A 10,308-nucleotide genomic window follows, 5' to 3' on the forward strand; every position below is an offset into this window, starting at 1 on the left:
TAACCGACAAACCTGTACGTCTTTGAAGTGTGGGAGGAAACTGAAGATCTCAGAGAAAACCCACGCAGGTCACTGGAAGAATGTACAAACTCCATACTGACAGCCCCCATAGTCAGGATCGAACCCGGGTCTCTGGGTGCTGTGAGGCAGTCGCTCTACCGCTGCGCCACCGTGTCGCCCTGTAATCATGTATATTCTGTTACAAATTACAGGCACGCTCAAATGATTACAAGTAAGCCCTGACATGCTCAGCCACCTTAAGAAACCAGCTTAGCTGTTATATTTGTGTCTACCCATCTGACAAGTTAGGTGTTCAAATGTGAGAGGGGCAAAGTTTAAACCGGAGGGGCAATTCCTTCACGCAGATGGCACTGTGAGTGTGGAACGAGCTGCCAGTGGAAGCTGTAGAAGTGGGCATAATGGAGATATTTAAAAGACATTTACATGGATAGGAATGTATTAGATGGACCAAATACAGGCAAATGGCACTAACTCAACGATAACAAATAGTCAGCTAGCCTATCACCAACTAAAGAGCAGTCCTGACCTACCATCTACCTCATTGGAGAAACTCAGACTATCATTTATTTGATTTTACTGGACGTTATCTTGCACTGAATGTTATTCCCCTCATACTGTGTCTGTACACTGTGAAAGTCTTGATCGTGTATAATCTTGTTGCTGACTGGATACTCATAAGTTCATAAGTGATTGGAGCAGAATTAGGCCATTCGGCCCATCAAGTCTACTCTGCCATTCAATCATGGCTGATCTGTCTTTCCCTCCTAACCCCATTCTCCTGCCTTCTCCCCATAACCTCTGACACCCGTACGAATCAAGAATCTATCTATCTCTACCTTAAAAAACATCCATTGACAGCCTCCACAGCCTTTTGTGGCAATGAATTCCACCCATTGCACAATAAAAAAGCTTTTCACTGTACCTCGATACACGTCTCACTAATAATCTAAACTGAGCATGAACAAGTTGGGCTGAGGGTCCTATTTCTCTGCTGTATGACTGTGACTCAAACTGAATAGTTTCAACACTCTCCAAAAGAAATATTCTTGGAGCTCACATGACCCAATTAGACAGGATAACAGATCAGCTCCTGTTTGCGGCTAATTGCATGCCATGATTAAGTTCAGCAGATTCATCTTTCCTCCTTTCCCTGGTATTCATGTGACCTGCAGCGTTGAGTCAAGTAGTGGAAAGGAGAGGGCCTCGAGCATGCCCTTAGGCTTTTCAAGTGTGCACACACCCTCCGCCTGATCGTAAAACCTCCTCCAGCAATAGCAGAATCAAATGCTGCTTAATGGCCAACCAGCTCTTTAAATCATTGCAATCACTGGGATGCAGTGAAAGCTCGCTCCGCTGCATGTGGCCAGCAATATTGCAAAACAGTTCAATATGAACCAACTTCTGCTGGCAGCGCTCAAAATGAGCCTTGCACCACAGACCATAAGACCATAAGACAAAGGAACAGCATTAGACCATTCGGCCCATCGTGTCTGCTCTGCCGTTCGATCATGGCTCATCTATGTTTCCCTCTCAATCCCATTCTCCTGCCTTCTCCCCGTAACCTTTGACATTCTCAATAATCAAGCACCTATTAATCTCCGCTTTAAAAAATACACATTGACTTGGCCTGCACAGTCACCTGTGGCCATGGATTCCAGATTTACCACCCTCTATCTAAAGAAATTCCTTCACGTCTCCATTCTAAAGGACATTTGGACATTCCTCTCGCCGTTATCCTTTTATTCTGAGGCTGTTTCCTCTGGTCCTAGACTCTCCCACTACTAGGAGTTACTTTTATAAAAGGGGCGGTGCAGTGGTGCAATGGTAGAGTTGCTGTCTTACAGCACCAGAGACCCGGATTCAATCCTGACTTTGGGTGCTGTGTGTATTGAGTTTGTAAGTCCTCCCATGAAATCTCCATGTCGCATGCTTTGTACCTCCTCCAAGTTCAGGGCATAGAAACGGAAGAGAACCAAATCCTCAAAATAAAAGGACGTACCTTTAGAAAGGAGAGATGAAGAGGAATTTCTTAAGTCAGAGGGTGGTGAATCTGTCACATTCATTGCCACCGACGGCTGTGGAGGACAAGTCATTGGGTATTTTTAAGGCGCAGATTGACAGGTTCTTGATTAGTACGAGTGTCAGGGGTTATGGGGAGAAGGCAGGAGAATGGGGTTGAGAGGGAGAGATAGATCAGCCATGATTGAATGGCGGAGTAGACTTGATGGGCCGAATGGCCTAATTCTGTTCCTGCAACTTATGAACTTATGAGGAACAGTCCTTATTATTTCCCAGAATTAATTCACTTCCTGCATGACTCTCAGAATACTCTAAACCCACAAGAAGCTTCCCCTTTAAGAGATTAAGGTCGACTTCCGGTGGCGCTATGGACTGAGTAAGACGCACGCCAACTAGCTCCGTGAAAATTTTGATTTAAGGAGAGAGGAACGGGACGGGCCCGTTGCAACTTACCGGCAATTCTTAACGAATGGTGGGTGACGTCATCAGATCGCGACTTTTAATAGTAAATGTCGCTAAGTCGCACCCCCCCGTTAAAAACCGTTAAAAAAGGAACGGTTAGAAGAAGACTGTTGGAAGAAGAAGAACCAGGACAGATGGAAGCCTCTGCTGCAGCCCAAACTTCAGCGTTGACTCAGGAAGAAACTTCCAAACGAACCCGGAATCCACAGCCAAAAAAAATTGGTTTGGAAGAATTTCGTAGCGTTGTTGGTGAGGAGCTTTCAGGTATGAAGTCTCAAGTAACGAATATGACGGTTGAACTCCAAGAGATGAAAGTTGAATTAGTATCCCTTAGAGGAATGAAGGGGGAAATACTAACTATTATTAAGGATCAGTTGGCTTCATCAAAGGCTGAAATATGTGAAATCATGAATGAACACATGGAGGAAGTAACCTCCAAGCTACAAAAGTTGGACTCCGATTTTTCCGGTAAGGTGAACCACATCACTGCGTCAATACAGCAACATGATGAGGCTATATGTGAGTTGGAAGCCTTAGCCGAGACGAGTGCTGAAACAACAAAAGCAGTATTGACGGAGACTCAGCGTTTATCTGATTTATTGATGAAATTAACTGAAAAATGTACTGACCTAGAGGGTCATTCTAAACGACAAAATTTAAGAATCCTTGGAGTTAAAGAAGGTAAAGAGAAAGCTAAAAACCTTCATGACTTTACTGCTGAGCTGTTACAAGAAGTTTTGAAAATGGATTCAAAGCCCTTGCTGGATCGAGCCCACAGAGCACTGAGAGCACGGCCAGGTGCTAACGCCCCTCCAAGGCATTTGATACTGAAGGTGCATTATCCTCACGTTTTAGAAGATATGCTGTCGAGAATTGCTAGCAACAGAACTTTATCATTTCAAGGCGATGAGATTCGCATCTTCAGAGATTACCCTGCTGAGGTGGTCAAGAAAAGAGCACTGTTCAATAAGTCAAGATCTATTCTTAGGAAGATTCCATCGCTCAGATTTGGTATGTTGTATCCAGCAAAACTCCGAGTTACCTACAATCAAACAGAATCCTTTTTTACTGACCACAATAAAGCACTGGAATTCGCTCGGGAGATTGAAAGGTCGCTGAAGGGTTGAATATTACTTCACGGCTTTATTAATTGGCAGACAACTGATTGGACTTTAAGATATTAAAACCTAAAGATTTAAGCTTAGTGTATATACTATACGAATATTAACCGTAACTAATTACTATTAATCAAAAAACATATATATTATTATTAATCATTACTAATAAGAAGTACAAGTAATATTTGATTTATGTAAACTTTACTTCGAACACTTAATTAATATACCTTAGACAGAAAAATCGATTTATTATAGACTAGTTTCGGGCCTGCCCCGTTTAACTCTCTTTTATAAAAAAAACAAACAACAACGTCGTTAAAAAACGGAGCTAGTATTATTATTTTTTTTACATCCCACCGAAGTCCTTAGATTTTTTGCCACCTTAGGGTGGCTATCACTAACTGCACTAATTGTAGTTGTAGTTTTAGCTGTTTCTTTTTTTTCCTGCACTCTTTTAACCTTTTATATATTGATTTTTTTTTTTAATTCAATTTTTATTATTATGTCATTTTTCAGAATTTATATACCTTTGGGAGATATTTCCGGGAGACATTCTACGTAGTACAAAAGATCATCCACCCTTCATTCAAGAAAAATGTTGTAGTTCGGGTGCCAGGCCATTTGCTTTATTATAGACTATTTATCGGTTAAGATGCAAGATACTACTATGAAAACAGGGGGTAAAGGTATTACATTTTGTAGTTGGAATGTCAAGGGTATTAATGAACCAATTAAAAGAGGTAAAGTACTTTCACATTTAAAATCTATTGATGCTGATATAATGTTCCTTCAGGAAACTCATCTCAAAAATGTAGCACATAATAGATTGAAAGGCAAATGGATTGATAAATTATTTCACTCATCATTTCCCTTTAAATCAAGAGGTGTTGCCATTTTAATTCGTAAGGGTATACCATTTATACATACTTCGTCTATAGTTGACATTGAAGGTAGATATGTTATAATAGTGGGAGAACTATATTCTACAAAATTGATATTGGTGAATGTCTATGCACCAAATTTTGATAATCTGTTATTTAAAAAATATATATTTAATACCATTCCAGAATTTGGACAATATAACTTGATAATTGGAGGAGATTTAAATTGTACATTAGATCCTTATTTGGATAGATCGTCAACTCAAAGGAAAACAAAATCCAAGTCGTGTGAATTATTAAACTCTTATATAAATAGTGCAAATATAAAAGATTTATATTAGATCAGAAAACGGAGATTTGCTTAAACTACCCAAGGATATTAATCAGAGATTTTTGCAATTTTATCAGACATTATATTCATCAAAAATAACAGATAGCTCTGCGCAGATGCAAAACTTTTTGCAGGAATGTAACCTCCCTGGTTTGAATGTGAGTGACAGAAATTTACTGAGTAAATTATCTGCTTTCCTCCCTATTGCGAATAATCCTTCTTTTAAACTGTCTGTTTTAGATAGAGGATTTGCTCAATGGAAAAGGTATGGAATTAAAAGGGTGGGAGACCTTTATCATAAGGGAACTTTTCTTTCTTTTCAGGATTTACAGCAGAAGTACGGATTACATGTTAATAATTATTTTAGATATTTACAATTTAGAGATTATGTAAAATTACACATGGAAGAATATAAATTTAGAGGTCCAGAAACTCTTGATGTATGCCTGAATCGACATTATAATTCAAATAAATTAATATCCTTTATTTATAATACTCCCTTAGATACTGACATTCCGTCATCAGAATCATATAGACGAGCATGGGAGGACGAACTGAACCAACTTATAACGCAAGATATATGGGATGAAAGTTTACAACATATACGGTATGCAACATGTGCGGCACGGTAGCGCAGCGGTAGAGTTGCTGCTTTACAGCGAATGCAGCGCCGGAGACTCAGGTTCGATCCTGACTACGGGTGCTGCACTGTAAGGAGTTTGTACGTTCTCCCCGTGACCTGCGTGGGTTTTCTCCGAGATCTTCGGTTTCCTCCCACACTCCAAAGACGTACAGGTATGTAGGTTAATTGGCTGGGTAAATGTAAAAACTGTCCCTAGTGGGTGTAGGATAGTGTTAATGTACGGGGATCGCTGGGCGGCACGGACTTGGTGGGCCGAAAAGGCCTGTTTCCGGCTGTATATATATGATATGATATGATATGATATGATATACACCAATGTTCAATAAATACTAGACATTCCTTAATACAATTTAAAATAATACATAGATTACATTATTCGAAGACGAAATTAAATAGGATTTTTGCTAGTATCTCTCCTATTTGTGATAAATGTCAATTTCAAGAAGCTAATTTAACTCATATTTTCGTAACTTGCATAAAAATGCAAAATTTCTGGTTGGAGATTTTTTAAATAGTTTCTAAAGTTATCGATAACCAATTGGATATGGATCCAAAATTAATTATATTAGGATTATCAGAACATACTACAAAAATAAAAATAAAAAAAGAGAGATTAAGGTCAGCTTTCATTTGTGCTTGGTAGTCATGATGTTATTGACCTATGCTAATGCACGCAGACAATGATAGTCATAGAGTGATACAGCATGGGAACAGGTCCTTCGGCCCAACTTGCCTACACTGGCCAACATGTCCCATCCACACTAGTCCCACCTGTCTGCACTTGTCCCATATCCCTCTAAACCTATTCTATCCATGTACCTGTCTAATTTTTTTTTTAAACATTGTGATAGTACCTGCCTCAACTACCTCCTCCGAAAACCCACTTCATACACCCACCACCCTTTGCGTGAAAAACTTCCCCCTCAGGTTCCTATTAAATCTTACCCCTCTCACCTTAAAAAAATGATTGATACATCCATTTCTGGCAAGAAGCAGAAATGATTCAAATGATGAGGCAGCATGAATATGAAATGCTATCCGTATTGAATATCATCAATTGTGCATCACGATACATATGTCTGTTTTGGCTCTATCGACTTTATTCCCTTTTGTTTTCAATCCCAAGGTAACACTATGTTGAGATTTTTTTCTGGATCCACGTGGTAACCCATGTGCACAGCTTCCAACTTTAGTCTTCGTGCCTGCTTTAAGTGTTCAATGGAAATTGGAGAGAATTAAACATGATCAATGTAACAGAGACACAATCACTGGAATCGTGAGCATAAATAAAACTGCTCACTGAGGAACTCAGCTGGTCAGGCAGCATCTATGGAGGAAAATGTTTTGGGTTGGGACCCTGTTTCAGACTTAAAGGCATCTGAAGTGTAGGATTCATAGTGTCTTACAGTGTGGAAATAGACCCTTTGGCCCAACTTGCCCATGCTGACCAACATGCCCCTTCTATGCTAGTCCCACCTGCCTGCATTTGGCCCATAACCTTCTAAACAAGTCCAATCCATGTACCCGTCTAAATATTTCTTAAACGTTGCGATAGTACCTGCCTCAACTACCTCCTCTGGCAACTCGTTCCAGACACCCACCACCCTCTGTGTAAAAAAGTTACCCCTCAGGTTCCCATTAAATCTATCCTTCCTCACCATTCAAAATGAATAGGTTTTAAAAAAATGGGTAAAAAGGAACTGCTTCTGCTGGTTTACACCGAAGATAGACATGAAATGCTGGAGTAACTCACAGATCAGGCAGCATCTCTGGAGAGAAGGAATAGGCGGCATTTCAGTTCAAGACCATTCATCAGACTGAGAGTCAGGGAATTATAGAGTCAGTCTCCCTCTCCCTCTTCAATAAGTGAGTTTAATGTCAGATCTGAATGGTTAATTTTGTTTTTGATACCTAGATAAAATAAATTCAAATGGCATAAGCTAGACTTGAATGGATTTTATTGCACATAATGTTCTAATCTATAACGACCACACAACCACCCTCCTCCGTCTCCAAAGCTCCAAAGCATATATACTGTTTATAATAGATTTAGCTATCAGGGCTAATGAAATCAAGGGATATGGGGAAAAGGCAGGAACGGGGTACTGATTTTAGATGATCAGCCATGATCATATTGAATGGTGGTGCTGTCTCGATGGGCCGAATGGCCTACTCCAGCACCTATTTTTCTATGTTCGATGTTTCTATGTAATCCATGAATGGTTCTAACAAGAATAATAAGTCTGAAGAAGGGTCTCGACCCAAAACGCCACCTATTCCTTTTCTGCAGAGATGTTGCCTGACCCGCTGAGTTACTCCAGCATTTTGTGTCTATCTTAGGTTTAAGGAAATGTCTGTGTAGGGAGGGAAGAGGGTGATTTATTCATCAGAGAGAGGGGTGGGAGAATTATGTGACAGAAATGCAGTCTAAAATTGTAATGTGGAGTATGGAATGCCTCAAAATATCTAACTCACCACTATGTTTTAAAGCAGCTAGCCCATTATTATAGTCAGCATGCAGAGAACAATTTTCATGGTCAGGAACCATGCCAAAACGTCACAAAGAAGACAGTGATGTATAAATTAGCAGTCTTATTTATGCAATGGGCCAAGAAGAGGTGTATATTTATAAAGTGCTCTCAATTGAATTGAAAGGTAGCAAAATAATTTAAAACAAACATTGAGGCAAAAATGCGATAAAGATTTAGTTCTTCACCTTTTCTTCTAAGCATCCTTAAAATTGATGGCAAGCACTACTTCTGAAAGCATCATTTGAAATCTGTGAACCGTGAAAAAAGTGAATTGTAGTCAAGCAAGAATAGGCATCCAGCTACAGGATAATGACTGAAGAATGATCTGAAGAAGGGTCTCGACCCAAAACGTCACCCATTCCTTCTCTCCAGAGATGCTGCCTGTCCCGCTGAGTTACTCCAGCCTTTTGTGTCTCACTTCGATTTAAACCAGCATCTGCAGTTCCTTCCTATAGGATAATGAATAACGTTGCCGACACAGAAGCTGAGAGAAATTGAGAACCCACAGCCGATGCTGCTGTCAATATTGCAAAGTGCCCGAGGTGATAAAATGACAGCAGGCAGATCTTGTATCAAATCGTAGACGAAGCTTTGCAAATGTTTCGGTGCAGTGGGGGATGAAGGAAGGACTCTTCCAAGAGCAGAAGGTAACTGTGTCTCGAACGTGGTGGAATCATCGACATATCAAAAAGACAAACTCCACGGCAATCAAGAATGCAAGAGGTATAATTAGTCCTTGCATTTTGAAATGATCTGTCACTTTGAGCTTTAAAAAGCAGGGATCAGTAACAATAAATCGGAGATATAGGTGTCATTTTTTCATGGACCATTAAATGTTAAGGTGACAGATAAGTTATTGCAGATAGACCTGAAGATAAATGCCAAGATTGTAGGTTTTAATAATGATACCAATGTAGACATTATTGCAAGTCACATCATACGCACCGCCATCTCCCTTCCACCCCTGTAGAGCCATCTATCAGTATTCAGAAGGGCCCTGCAGGAAAGAAACAAGAGACCATAAACCAATGCACTTTACATAAGAGGAGGTTTAAATTTTCCTAAACTACGGAGAACATGTTCTCATAAGCTTCGAACAGGTGGAAATACTGTATATTTAAAAACATAAGCTGGTAAGTGATTAAGGTGATGGACTAAGTTTTAGTATTGGAGTCCAGAGACATATTAGTGGTTTGAATTGCTCTCTCTCCCACTATGAAACATTATGACTACAAATTGTATTCTATCTAAAAAGGCATATTAGAACAGTGCTGCGAGCTTTCCAACTGTGCCGGAGATTCCTCACAGTGAAATACTATCCCGCGCAAGGTCAAGGCAGCTTGAAACAAAGGTCCCGGGGAGAGAAACATTTGAGAGAGAATTCATGGTTTAGTTTAGTTTAGAGGTGCAGCATGGAAACAGGCCCTTCGGCCCACCGAGTCTGCACCGACAGGGATTCCCGCACACTAACCCAACCTTACGCACACCAGGGACAGTTTACATTGATACCAAGCCAATGAACCTACAAACACGTACGTCTTTGGAGCGTGGGAGGAAACCAAAGATCTCAGAGAAAACCCATGCAGGGCACGGGGGGGAAAACGCACAAACTCCGTACAGACAACATCTGTAGATGGGATTGAACCCATGTCTCCGGTGCTGCAAGCACTGTAAGGCAGCAACTCTACCGCTGCGCCACCGGGGTGAGAAAGAGAAAGAACATACAGATGAAAGGGGGGGCGGTGGTGGTGTATGAAGAATCAGGATGTGGTCTGGGTAAAGGGCACAGAGGGATAGGGGCCTGAAAATATCAATGATTCAATGATACTTTATACAATGAAATGCTTTGTTATGCATGCAACCCGGTAAAATCATGTAGCAGACCTCACCTAAGCTGTACACTAGTGTAGACACATTTTTGCTCCAACGAAGGAACAAAAGTAACGGGGACTATCATAGGCCCCAGCGAGATTTGAACTCGCGACCTCTGGTTTACAAGACCAGTGCTCTAACCCCTGAGCCATGGAGCAAAAAGACCAGCAAAAAGACTGGGGCGAACATTGAATGAGGGACTATAGAGAAGATAAACACCTTAACAGAATCCCCAGCAGTGGGGCCAACAAGGCTAGGGTTCATTTGGCTCATACTGATAAGGGCGGCACAGAGTTGCTGCCTCACAGCGCCAGAGACCCGGGTTGAATCCTGACCATGGGTGCTGTCTCTACAGAGTTTGTACGTTCTTCCTGTGACCGTGTGGGTTTTCTCCCGGTGCTCCGGTTTCCTCCCACACTCCAAAGACATA

The 10,308-nt window shown here is 40.8% G+C and overlaps 1 non-coding gene across 1 annotated transcript; it reads right to left on the reverse strand.

Annotated features, from left to right (window-relative positions):
* Positions 1 to 9,963: 9,963 nt before the first annotated feature.
* Positions 9,964 to 10,036, reverse strand: trnat-ugu (transfer RNA threonine (anticodon UGU)). Its single transcript has one exon. It is a non-coding gene; the product is annotated as a tRNA-Thr (tRNA).
* Positions 10,037 to 10,308: the final 272 nt, after the last annotated feature.

This window comes from Rhinoraja longicauda, chromosome 22 (assembly GCF_053455715.1).
Source record: "Rhinoraja longicauda isolate Sanriku21f chromosome 22, sRhiLon1.1, whole genome shotgun sequence".
NCBI classification, from domain to species: domain Eukaryota; kingdom Metazoa; phylum Chordata; class Chondrichthyes; order Rajiformes; family Arhynchobatidae; genus Rhinoraja; species Rhinoraja longicauda.